Consider the following 13150-nt stretch of genomic DNA (forward strand, 5'->3'; position numbering starts at 1 on the left):
ATAGAAATAAATTTCTACTCAGTACTTGGGATCGAACGCCAGCCCCTTCTAATGAAAAGCCAGGTCGAAACCAACCATGCCATGAGAGGCAATCTACTGTTCCTTGAGAGTCTGGTCAGTGAACACATGAAAGAATACTAATATCCAGTAACCATGTAACATGTAACTATAAACCTCATCGGTAAAATAATGTTAACCCCGGTTCTGAACGTCTGAGTCAGGGGTGGCCAACCTATGGCTCATGCGCCAACAGTGGCGCATTGCACGATTACAAGTGGCGCACTATACCCCAAAGATAGTAAATCGAATGACTTTTCTTTAAAATTGCTATTATGTTCATATATTTTCATTAGGACTTTCAAGAATAGCTAATGAATATTATCAACGCAAATTCAGTGTCATTAAAGTAAGTACAGTTTACTTTGTATTCATGTTAAATCCTTTCCTTTACAGCTAAAACAAAAGATTGGCCACCCCGGAGATCCGGTGACAAAGGTCCGTCATAGTGAAAACGTGAACATCAGAGGTAAGATAATATTAACCTCAATGCTGAACGTCTGTGTGATATCCGGTTAAGCCGGAGATTCGATTAAAAAAAAAAAAAAAAAAAAAAAAAAAGACCCTAATAATGAAATGGTGATTATTCATGAAAAAGGGTTCGTACCCTGGTTCTAATGGTCTGATTGATCTCTGTTTGTACCGGAGGTCCGGGGACAAAGGTCCGTCAGCGTGAAATCGTGACCCTCAACGGTACGATAATATTAACCTCAATGCTGAACGTCTGTGTTATCTCCAGTGAAGCCGGAGATTCGATGAAAAAAGGACCGTTATAATGTAATTGTGATCAATCATGACAAAGGTTCGTGTGCAAAAGGCCTCAGCCGGAGTCTGAGTGGCGTATTTCACCGTTGCACTCCAAATATCTGACTAGTTCTCACCCAATGAGTATCCATTATAGCGGAGTATAACTCAAGGCGGAGCTAAGGGTGTCGGCATAAAGCGATCCCAAATAATGACTCATACACTAATGTAACCTATTAATAGTGCTAGCTCTATTAACAGTAACCACATCAATAAAACGTGAATATCATTAAACGTAATATCATCAACTCGGAGAATAAGAGGAGGCAGGAATAACTCGTGATCGTATAAAACGGAAAACAGGAAATTCACCTCCTCTACTCGAGCTTAATAAAGAAAACGAGAGAAGGGGTAACTCGTATCAGTAGAAACAGAATACGAGCACTCTATGCTCACGCTCTCAAGGTTACATAATAAAAAACCAAAATCACACAATAATATGATAAGAATAATGGTAAAATTGTAATAACCAAGAACGAAGAATAACGACAACGTAACAATTAAACATAAAGATATAGTCTAAATCGAGCACCTTCCTGAGGCATGAACATAACTATAACAAAGACTAGATCGATATTCTTCGTCCAAATTGGACTTGCTAGCAAATAAATACCATAGTAAAAAACAATAATTAATAATGATAATAATATTGATCATAAAACGTAAGTGATATAACCTAGATGACAGAGTACCAGAAGGGCAATATTAACTTGAAAAACTACCGAATCGAACAAAACCAAAATGGCTGCCGATACCGAGGATGGCAAAGCCTCTTCCAAAATTAAAATCCACATTACTGGAACGAGAACAAATGCCCGGTACTGAAAAAACTGTCAAAACAAACTATGGTACTTAACATTGGTAAAGGTGAAGTAGCAACGTAAGTCATGTTGAATTAACGACAATCACTTGCGAAACACACCTAACAAAATAAATAACGACTTAGCGGGCAAGTCCAAAACAGAAGGATGACCTGGAGAGCGCGAGTAGTAGGTGTCGGTGGGGTAGTCCAACTGTATTCTCTAGGGCCTGTCACGGCCCTCTCCTTTAATGAAGGGATTATCTAAATGGAAGACAGCCTGTGAATACTGTAGTGGTTTACACACGCCCTTGTCAAATACACGACACCAACAAGGTGTTCGCGCGAGGGTTGTAACCTCTGCATTCCATGCTTTTATCTTTCTCTAGTATATTTGGAAGATTTATATTAGAAAAGTGTAAAGAAGGACCCTTTTCACCGGCCGTCACAGATCGACCCAGAAAACTATTTATACAGTATATAGCAATGACAAAATCTATGGCCATCTCACCAAAAAATAATTTGAGAACAATCTAATTTTCAAGAGATGTTCTTTGATACTGGACTTTTACTGATAGTATAAGCTCAACATTATAATGTACACTGTACATAAGCTACCTTCCATAGATATTTATTACCTACTCTAACCTAACTAAAGTGTAAACTTCCAGAAAAAACATCTTAAACGAAAATTTGAACTTATCTTTAAACTGATGCCAGTTAAATATTACAGCCTTCATTTAGGTATGAATAATTTAATCTTGTGCCATCAGCATTCTTTCAGCTTCCATCTCCTTCCCATATTATTAGAGAAATAGGGTGGCCCACTAGAAAGTTTCTTGTTTGCTGTCTTCGGCTTTTGAGTTTCAATTGTGCAGGTAAACAAATACATCTGAAAGAAAAGTAAAATATCTTTACTCCAAATGTTCTTCACCTTCAATTTATTATTAGTTAATTTTATAAGTTACTTTCCTAGATTATCAATTAGAATAACCAGCATATTCACCTTCATCTCTAGAGATCAATATAACCAACACTTTTGAACCACAAACTTGACCATACCACGATGTTCTTAAAAATCTAATGGAAGAACAGTGACAATAATCAGAGATCGTGGAAAACAAAACTATGTAAAAGTTCAGCTTAGATAATAATCAGAAACTATAGTAGCAGCCATGTATAATATGAGATTAGTGCTTTCTTATCACAAACCGTATTCTTTAAACAATGGTTTTATGAATACTATTCTTGATAATGTTACCAGTATCGTCCTCGCATTGGTTAGATTGAATATGAAGGATTAAGAAATTAATAAGATTAAAATCTCACATTTGTATAGATGAACAAATAATTAGGTGATAAGAGTTGTGCTGGAGTGCAGACGTCTCTCTCTCTCTCTCTCTCTCTCTCTCTCTCTCTGAGTTGTTGTCGTTCAAGTTCGTAGATCAAAACTTTAAAACAGTTGCTGTTTTTTATGAAGGAACATAAGTGAAAATATAACTACACCATGACGGAAAACTGCCCCACCTAAGGATCCAGACAGAGAAAGGGCAAAGTTTGGATAGGCTGCAAATTTTGCGAGAATTTCTACCAAAAAGTGTGTCTATTGTATATAGAGTAGATACTAAAACTAGCGATGCAAATTTAGAAAACATGAGTATCTAGACCAAGGAAAGGCTACCTTATTCTTGGTGGGTCTGGGGGTGTTATTGAAAAAGGTTAAGAAGTGTTGTTTCCCTAAGCTGGAACCTGATCCAGTTCTCTCAAGGAGTTGATCTTCTGGATGCACGAGAGCAGCTGCAAAATGATGGGGTTGTAATCTTCCTGATTCAAGGGAGAAATCTTTAGACTGGTGGACGCAGGTAGCATTCCCTCGCAGTGTTTTGAACCATGGTCAAATGGATCCTCCATCCCCAAGCTCACATCTATAGGAGCCTACAGTGGGTCAAGGTCGTCAACTGTTCTATGATCAGAGGTCTGAGACCAAAGAGGGAGGCTGCTATGCTCTGGTCTTACAGAAACGAATCTGGAATCCAGAAGATCCTTCTTCGGATCTGGCTGCTCAGACATTGAGTGCCAATTCTTTGGAATGGTCTTTGCATCCGTTCACTCTAGCTGGTGGATGTTAAAGTTCGTGAGGAGAGAAGTATTTTCCTTACTCACCAGTTCCTTGAATCTTACATCCTTGGAGGCCATGGGAGGAGGGGCTGGAAACTCCACTGCTAAGGCAGATAGTTCCTGTTGATCCCAGTCTATCGGCTTTCTGATAGTGGTTCATGAAAGAGACCCTCATGGAGATCTTGAGCCTCTGATGGTTCTGGGATAAATAGAGACCCCTGAGGGGATAGCTGATTGGTGACCTCGTTTCCTCTTCTGCTAATTAATCGGGATGATGCCCAACCTCTCCCACTCAGAGTCCTGGCTGATCTTAGAGGCCTTTGTACTAAGGTACTTAAACAACCACCGTGGGGAAGGAAGGCGAGGTGCCGCTGAAGGAAGTATCTACTTAACAGCAGTGCTACTGTGTCTTGGGACAGCTGGACGAATACTCCTTCCAGAGGACTTTGAAACCTACAAAGGGATAGCTGGAGTACCCTGCTGAGGTAGCACTGGAGGATCGTAGGTTGGTCCCAATACTGCCGGCTGAATTGCCTGCACCAGGCCGGAAAACCCCGGTGAATCCTTCAAAAAGGCAATGGCGTACAAAGGGGTGCCACAAGAGTGTTCCCTATGTTCAGGTGGAGTGCCTAAGAAAGGAAGAGCATGACTAGTTGGAACGTAGAGTTCATCTCCATGCTCTGTTTTCCTAAAGAAGGAAGAGTAGACAGCCTGTCTATCGCGAGTGACTGTGTGCTTGCGACCTACCGTATGAGGATGGGAAGATAGAATGGGTAATACTACCAATGCAGTCGTACCCAGGGATGGTGAGAGCTGGCAAAGTGAATGTTGTTGGGGTGAACATTGGTGGGGCAAGCGCTGGGACAGCGAGCCATGGTGAACACCTGTGCAGGGGCGAACAGGTAAGTGGAACTCACCTGTGCAGGTGAGAACAGGTAAGGTGAAACCCACCTGTGCAGGTGAGAGCAGATAAAGTGGAACCCACCTGTACATGTGCGAGCAGGTAAGGTGGAACCCACCTGTATCTGCTGTCTCATCACCTGCACATAGCATGCTTGTGAGTGGGTGTGAGGTACTGAGGTATAGCTCACCTGTGATAATTGTGATGTCGAAGCCTGACACGTTGGTGAGTAGGGTCTAATAAACTCGCTATGGTGCGCATGGTGCGTAGGCGAGAGAATTGGCAGACCTTCATCAGGTGGAGGAGCTCAGTTGCTCACCTCGCTTGGTGGATAGGTGCGCAACACCGCGCAAGACACGCCTGCTAAATCAGAGTCTGTGTTTCTCCACACTAGCGCACTCTGGAAAAAAGCACTTGCTTGAGCTCCCTCCGCAGAAGGTTGGCGAGCAGCCTTTCCTTTCGTTAAGCGAGGAGATGTTCTCTCGCAAGGAGGCGAAGAATGCTGAACTCTTGCTATATGCTGGCGCAAAGGCAAAACAGCAGGTTCTTCCTTGTGAGGGGTCGAAACACTGGGCAGAGATCCTGAAGGAACTAATTCTTAAAAAAACGAATGTTTTGTTATGCCCTATGGACACAACGGTGCTGGGTTGGAGCTGCTAACTGTTACCTAACCCCATCGTCGTCTACCTCCGAGAAGGTACACTCCAAAGAGTTTGAGCACAGCAACAACAAATCGAACACACGCTTGTGGAAGCCCCAGGGAGCGACCATTCAGGTGAAGGTTGCCTTTTTCACGAATGAGGTGGCCTCCTGACACCTGGAGGGGGACCTCCGAGCAGAGCACTCAGCCTCCTCTCAACATGCTCAGCAAGCTCAGGTTGAAGGTCAGCATTGCACGCTTGAGTTGTGAAACGTAATCAAAGCTAGTTTCTGGGTTCACCTCAGAAGGATCCCCCGACAGGTAATCCCGAGGCATACTCATCTGTAACTGCTTGCGTTTGTCTGTCAAAGCAGGATGAACAATCGGTGGTGGAGAAGAAGCTGAGGTCGCTATAGGCAGAGACACAGGAGACTCCTCGGTACATGATCTCCGTATTCTCTGGGAGGAAGACCATCCAAAGGACCTCAAGCAGCCATTCCTTGCAGTGGGAACTCACAAGCCCCAAGGAAGGCCACAGCTGACCCCACCTGGTCCTAGCTTGATTGCAGAGGCCTTGGGCACTGATCATATGCAGGCTACATATGGACATTCTTTTGGGCATTATCCTGCTAGTTATGCCAATGTCTTTGTCCCTTGCCTCTGCCATTCACGGGCAGCCTTTAAACCTTTAAATAGACTATGTTGTAGGAAAGATCATGTGCCTCACTGATGCTCTTAGCCGAGGCAAAGACAAGAAGGAAAAGTGTCTTGAGAGTCAAGTCACAATTGGAGGCTTTGACCTAGTGGTTCATAAGGAGCTCCTTTCAGAGAACATAAGACAAGCACTACATTCTAAGGAGGTGGTTTAGCTTCTGACTGGGAGCAAGTAAGCTTGAAACTCTGTATGAGGAGAGACAATTCCATCGATGAAGAAATATTAATTCATTTCACAATTTAAAGGCCATGCTCAAGGCTGAACGATAGCCTTTCACTGCCGAGACTGATCACAGCTTTTCCTCCCCCAGGTATTAAAGAAACTCCACTATCACTGCAAAAATGGCATCACGAGGAGAGACCACAGCACTAACCACAGAAGATAGTCCACTTCGACTGGCAGACGGCGATTGACAACTTACGAAGGTATCAAGATATCTTTATTACCACTACATGCAAGAAGTCTCTCTGTGAGAGAAGATGCTGGATAACCTCCAGGCCTGAAGTTGTAGGCACACAACGGAGTTGGGGTATATTTTTGTGTGAGGTTGTTTGAGTAGGTTGTGGATGGGAGGCAACTCCCTTGTTACCACTGTCAGCAGAAGTAGAAGGTTTGGGAGCTATTCTGCTTGTTGTCACATAGGAGCTTTTAGAGTCATAGAAAGATCTTGTGATGCACTCATCTTATTGATTAGTTTCCTTATTAGACAGAACGGGTGGGAATGCATAGATGTGCAGGTTGTCCTATGGATCTTGAAAGGCATTTTGTAGAGATGCCTAGGGATTTGATACTGGTGAGAAGTACAAAGGAAGTTTCTGGTTGAGAGACATCGTAAATAGGTATATTATTGGCGAACACAACAAAGCCAGGAATTTATTGGCAATCTGAGGATGTACAGACCATTTGGAGCCAACTATCCGAGTCTTCCTGCTCAGATTGTCGGATAGGGTGTTTTTCTTGCCCAGAATGAATTCAACTGACAGAACTATCGAATTGTCTTCTGTCCAATGCAGTATTTCTATGGCTAATTGGCAGAGTAGCTATGAAAAAGAACCTCCTTACTTATTTAGGTATGCTACTACCGAATTATTGTTGCTTGTCAGCACCACAGAGTGACCTGAAAGCTGCTGTTGGATGTGCCTGAGAGCTAGAAAGTCTGCTCTCATCTCTGGGAGGTTTATGTGGCACTGCTGGTCAGCATAGGACTATAGCCAAGAGGCCATATGCTGCAGTAGGTGAGTCCCCAAAACACTTCCTTTAACACCTCCATGAAGAATATCAAATCCTGAGGGGGAAAGAGGTGTAAATCCCTGAAAAAGTTGGTATTAGCCACTCACCAACTTAGGTCTCTCTTCTTCAATCCTATCAGACCTTGGAGGTATGGAGGATTCTTGTGTTGCAACTAAAATGATTTTAGTTGCCACTGGAGAGGTCAAATACAAAGACAGTCGTTGGGCACTAGATGCTCCACAGAGGTCAGATGTCCCAACAGGTTAAGAGGAAGGGATGGGCCGCTCCCTTGAATCTCTATTTTACTTTGAGACGGAGAAAAAAACTTGTCTCTTTGGGTGTCTATCTGCATCTCAAGCTGTGCCAGTCCTTGTTGATGGCTGAAATCCGTTTCAGTATAAAAGAAAGGTCTCCACTAAGTCTGTGAGAGTCAACCAATCATCTAGATTGTGAAGGAAACTAGTGCCGTTGGCATCCTCTATTGAAGAGTGCTCTTCCCCAACATGGTCTGGACTTCTGCCCAAAGGGCAAGACCCTTTGCTGATCCCTTTGTGAAGGAAGATGAGGTCGTTAGATCTTGTGTCAAAGAAGGGGGAAAGAGCGCAAATGGGACTAAGCTCATCCAAGGTTTGGCCCTGAAGAACTTCCATTCCCATTCCAAGACTTGCATGAATGAATTATCTGACTTTCTCTTAAGGCTAGCAGGTAAAGGCAGCACACTGTCCTAGTGTTCCGATTCCTCATCATTAGACTTGTCTAACTCCAAGCTCACACCCATAGGAGCCTGGGTTGGGTTGGCTTCATCAACGGGTACTCTAAAAGGGGCACAAGACCTAGACAGGAGGTTCTGTATCTGGAACCAAACCAAGCACGCCCTTCCGTTGTTCTGAGACATCGAGAGCCAACAAAGCCCAATTGTTTGTAAGAGTTTTTGTATCCTTCCACTCCTGGTACTTTCCATTAAGGAGGCAGGAAGGGAGAAAGTCTCCTTCTGAGGATCCCCTGCTGGTTGAAAAACCTGCTGGGGTACAGGGAAGACAGAGGATCTGGGGGTGGAGCAGATAGTTTGGTTTGAACAAACTCCACCAAGGACAACTGGTAATTGTCCATGAACAAGACCTGCCTCGGTCTCCTTCGCTTCTTAGTTGAGTTAGGAGAATACCCAATTTTTCCCAAATGAGATCAGGCTGATCATGGGATGCCTTAGAATCTAGGTAACTCTGGAACCTAAACGAGCGACCGAGCGGCAAAGGAGGAACCACAGGACGAGGAGAATTAGCTTGCCTGAAGGCAGTACTCCTATACCTAGAATTCATGGGTGACCTGTAACTTCCAAGGAGAGCCAGACACCGCAAGAGGGCTAGAGATGGGTCGAGAAGAGATCGCAGGTGGTGGCACTGTAACAGCGTCAACAACCATCTGTTTTACAGCCTGAATGAACTTTAGATACAATAGAGCTTCCTTTGCAAATGAAGGGATGGTCGCAGGATCTCTCTGGGGTGAGCGCTCACATGTACGCTGATCACGATCACCTGTTTCTCTCGGCGAACATACTATGAGAGAAGTGACCAGTACTTTGTCAGCAGTAGGAGCTCGCCCGCACACCATGCTTGCACATGGTTGGTGAACACGTGATGACACACTTGACTCCACCACCTTGAAAGGGACTAGTCATTCACAAGACAAATCAATGTGACATGGTGCAAGAAAACTCACAAAAGAACCTAGAGGAGGTTCACAAGTAGCTTTGCATTTGCCTGTGAGCGCACATGCTCTGAAGAGCTAGTACTTCCCGGGGCTTCCTAAAGAAGGGTAGATGCCCAAGGGGGAATCCCAAAAGGAACTGCACTTGCGAGACTTGTGGTACCTTAGAGGCACGGTGGCAAAGGGCTGTGACTACAGGGCATCGCTGGCCACAATCACCAGAGAACTCCGAAGAGCTAGAGAAGGGTATTGACTGGTCAAATATCAGCTTCCAAGGTACTAGAGGGGGAGACCACTCTAGTGTGGAAGCTCTCTCATGCTGGCGAGAAAGGTGAGGGTGGAGGAGCCCAAAATGTCTCCTGCTGGGTGAGCTCAACATGCTGAATGAGCCCAGAGCGCTCAGCAAGACAGGCAAGCTGAGCAAGCTTAACATGCATGCTCACCCTGGGGGAATTGAGGGCATAGCTGGGACTTCATAGAGAACCTGCCATCAACTCTCCAGGTGGACGAGTTTGAGATAACTTATCAGTAAGGGGCTTGAGACTTACTGGAGGGAACACTGCCCCAGAGGCTTGACAGTGGGGAGAGGCCATGGTGGTCAATCCCTCAGGAGGCAGCAGTGCACTCCTGCTCTTCCCCAAGCCTAAGCACCTCTATGAGCTGTTCCTTAGAGGGGGGCCTAAAAGTCAAAGGAAGGCCAAAGTTGAAACAGAGCATCAAGCGAACTAGACTCCGACATGGGCAGGGGCCATGCCACTTTACTAGGGGAAGCGAAGGGGTAACCTGCACCAAAGGATTGTCTGGGTGGTCAAATAGTCATCCCTTTTGCTTGACCATCCTCCACAGCATGCTGAATGAGCAGAGACAGTGGAGAAGGAATGAAGTGGTGGAGAAAAAAGCTGGGATTTCTTAGACTTCAAGGAAGACCCCAAAGGTGAATAATCCCTTTTAGACTCCTTCCGTCACCTACCCTACCACTCACACTGGGAGGATGACCAATCCCGACACTTCATATGAGTGTGTGAGTCTTGTCTGCACGCAGGACGAAGGCTGTAAGGATCAGTGTCCTTTGCCGACATAAATGTGCCATAAGAGCGGCCAGCTATCCTAGGACAAACCCACATTATTAGCAGTCATCAGAAAATTAAGCTCACATGCAAAGAAAAACAAAGGGAGTTTACAGCCAGAGAAAAGTGGGTTACTGAGCCAAAATCAAAATTGGCATAATGCACAGTGTGAGAGTGGGGTGGCTGGTCTATCTCATGCTATCCCCCCTAACTAGGGAAGGGTTGTTAATACCTTGTGTTAAAAAGTTTATGGCTAGATTAGATTCCAGCTATGACGGAATTAATAACCATAGTAAAGGGCGGAGTATTTGTATCTTTGTAGGAACAAATATAAGGTATGTATCACAGTGTAAGGGGGAGGAGGTTAGAATCATCACTGTATATGAACTGATGCATTGTATAATATAGATTGAGGGATCTTTGCAGTCCCTTTGGCTCACAGTTGAATGCACTTCTTGAGTCTTCTACTTCAAGAATCTCACCTCTCCTTTCTTCCATCTTGATATTCACCCCCTATAAACATTCAGTTCATAATGCTTTCAGCTCTGAATAGTCTACCTGGCCATGGTGTTGGGATCTAAGGGTCAAATTTCATAATCCCACATGGTTCATGTTCATCATGCATTTCAAGAAGGTTAAGAAATTATTTCAAAATGAATATGTAATACATGGTATTCCAAAGGAGGAAAATCTCTTTTCCTCCCTACCAGATACCCTAAACTGTTATTCTTTTGTCATAAAACTTACCTTATGCGAAAGACACTTCCGAACTAATTTCTGCTTGCTGCTCCTCTTCTTCTTTCCCAATGTTAACCTTAAATTAAGGGGTCGGTCGCCTAATGCGCCCACTTCAATGCCTTCAATCAAAGCATCCTCTCCCACTAAACCTCTTCTCTCCATATCATCTTTCATCTTGTCTCGCCATCTAATTCTCTGTCCCCCTCTTTATCTTCCTCCTAAGACAGGTTTCTCCTATTCCTGCCACATTCCTCTCCCACCGCCCATCCACAGCATGTGCCCACACTATCCCAGTTGTGACACTCATTTTACCTCTCAAATCTTTGCTACTCCTGCCATTCTTCTTAATTCACCACTTTTCCAATCTTTCAATCAGCGATATTCCCATAATCAACTTGAACAGTCTCATCTCTGTTCCTGCTTCTTTCCTCCAATTTCCCAGGTGGCTTTTATCTTATTTTCATCTTCAGCCTCACATCCACTCTCCTGACTTATAGTAGATCCCAAGTATCTATATTGTTCCACCTGCTTTATATTCGAGCCTCCATTTTCATGTGTGGCTATCCTGTCTCTGTCTTCCTTACTGCTCATCATGATCTCAGTCTTACCCACATTTCCCTCAACCCACTACTCTCCAGTTTCCAGCCACTCTAAAGCCCTTCTCTGTAAGTCTTCCTCATTTTCAGCGGTAATCATAAAGTTGCATACAGCAACTCTTCTCTTCATGCTTTATAAATGCAAAATGACAAATTCGAAGATAATTTGTATTTTTCCTAACCATACAAACCTTAGCTATTTACACAGGGGTTTACCTTTTAGCGCAGCTGAAATGGCGAGCCATTAGAATTTAACGAGGGTGTATTATCCCCGCGCTAGCTAGCGGGGGGGGGGGGGTAGGGGAGTGGTAGCTAGCTACCCCTCCCCTCCCTCACACACAGATGAATGCTCACTTTCACTTAGAGGTAGGACTTGTCTTGGGGGACAGGGCTGGCGGGAAAATGTGTAAATAGCTAAGGTTTGTATGGTTAGGAAAAATACAAATTATCTTCGAATGTCATTTGTTCCGTAACCGAAATACAAACCACGCTATTTACACAGGGTGACTTACCCCTTAGGTAGGGTGGAAAGTCCCCAGCCATACTGGCTTTGGCTTTACCCGGGGACTCAGAATCCGAGTGAGTAGCACTCGATAAAAGGAGTCCCTACACCTCACAAGTTCCTTGCTACGCAAGGAACCATGTGGCCTACATAAGCTTGTGTGTGAAGGAAGGAGTGTGACCCGTCCTAGGCAGTTGACCTGGAGTTCCAGAAGGAACTCTGGGTTAGGACGTTCCCAATACCACCTCGTCAGGGTATTGACTCAATACTCGGAACACAAGGAAGCATGGTTTACCTGCAGAGGTTTAAGGTCAGCTATGCAGAGACCAGGATGCTGCTTCCCCGTAGAGGGGATGATGAAGAAAGAAGTAAGGGCCAGACATACTTCTTTCGTTCATGCAGACTAAAACCTGATAACAATGCCCTCAACCTTCTGCTACCTGTCCAAAAAGGAGCCTGAGGTTAGACCAGCTGTTGTGTAGCCACCACAGAGCGATAGAAAACGTATCGAGACTCCTGTGGGTCACGCCCTGCAGGAAGCGGGCAGCGAAGGTCATTAGACGCTTCCAGACTCCAGCTTGTAGCACCTGCGTCAGAGTAGTATTACTCGAAGGCGAGGGACGTCGCGATGTATCCAACATCGTGCTGTAGGGCGACGTGACGGGGGAGGGTCTGGAGACAGGTCGAGATGAATGTCCTTGAGTCCGGGCTGAAGAGGTATACTGGTGACTCTCCCCCATGTCCTCCTTGTGCTCCCAAATCGGCTGCACCTGAGGACAAACTGCAGCTGTTCCCAGCGCTAACCTCTCGATTCCTTTACTGGCAAGAAAGAGAAGGTCTTGGGACATCAGATACAGAATGGAGACTCGAAATCTTGAATGAATCGGACCGAAGGGCCGGGACCCCCAGATTCTGAGTCTAGCCAACAACTCAGGAGCGAGCCTGAATGTTGCCTTCCCCTCTTCCTTAAAAAGGGGGGAGTCGTAAGAGACCAAGAAGATTGCTTACACACTGGCCGTGGCCAGAGTGAGCAGGAGACCCAAGGCGGAATACAATCCGAGGCCTGTCGTAAAGGGTCTTGAGAAGATCTCTTAAAGGACTTAAAGTCCGAGCCATGCTCCAAGTTGGAGGTCTTCCTCCGACTAGGGCAGGGACGATCGTAGCTTCGCATGAGCGAGGATAGATCCAGCGGGCAGGAAAAAGTTATTCCTTTAAGCCTGAAGGTCAGGGAAAGGCTGAGCGACAGGCTTCATTGCCGAGAGCGGAAAGGAGTTTCCTC

At 45.0% G+C, this 13150-nt stretch overlaps 1 long non-coding RNA gene across 1 annotated transcript in view; it reads right to left on the reverse strand.

The window, feature by feature from the left end:
* Window positions 1–2369: 2369 nt before the first annotated feature.
* Window positions 2370–13150, reverse strand: part of LOC137655108 (uncharacterized) — a 59298-nt gene continuing 48517 nt past the window's right edge. The window contains exon 3 of the long non-coding RNA XR_011046816.1: window positions 2370–2552. This is a non-coding gene — a long non-coding RNA (uncharacterized lncRNA). The remainder of the gene's footprint in view (window positions 2553–13150) is intronic.

This window comes from Palaemon carinicauda, chromosome 16, assembly GCF_036898095.1.
Source record: "Palaemon carinicauda isolate YSFRI2023 chromosome 16, ASM3689809v2, whole genome shotgun sequence".
Taxonomy (NCBI): domain Eukaryota; kingdom Metazoa; phylum Arthropoda; class Malacostraca; order Decapoda; family Palaemonidae; genus Palaemon; species Palaemon carinicauda.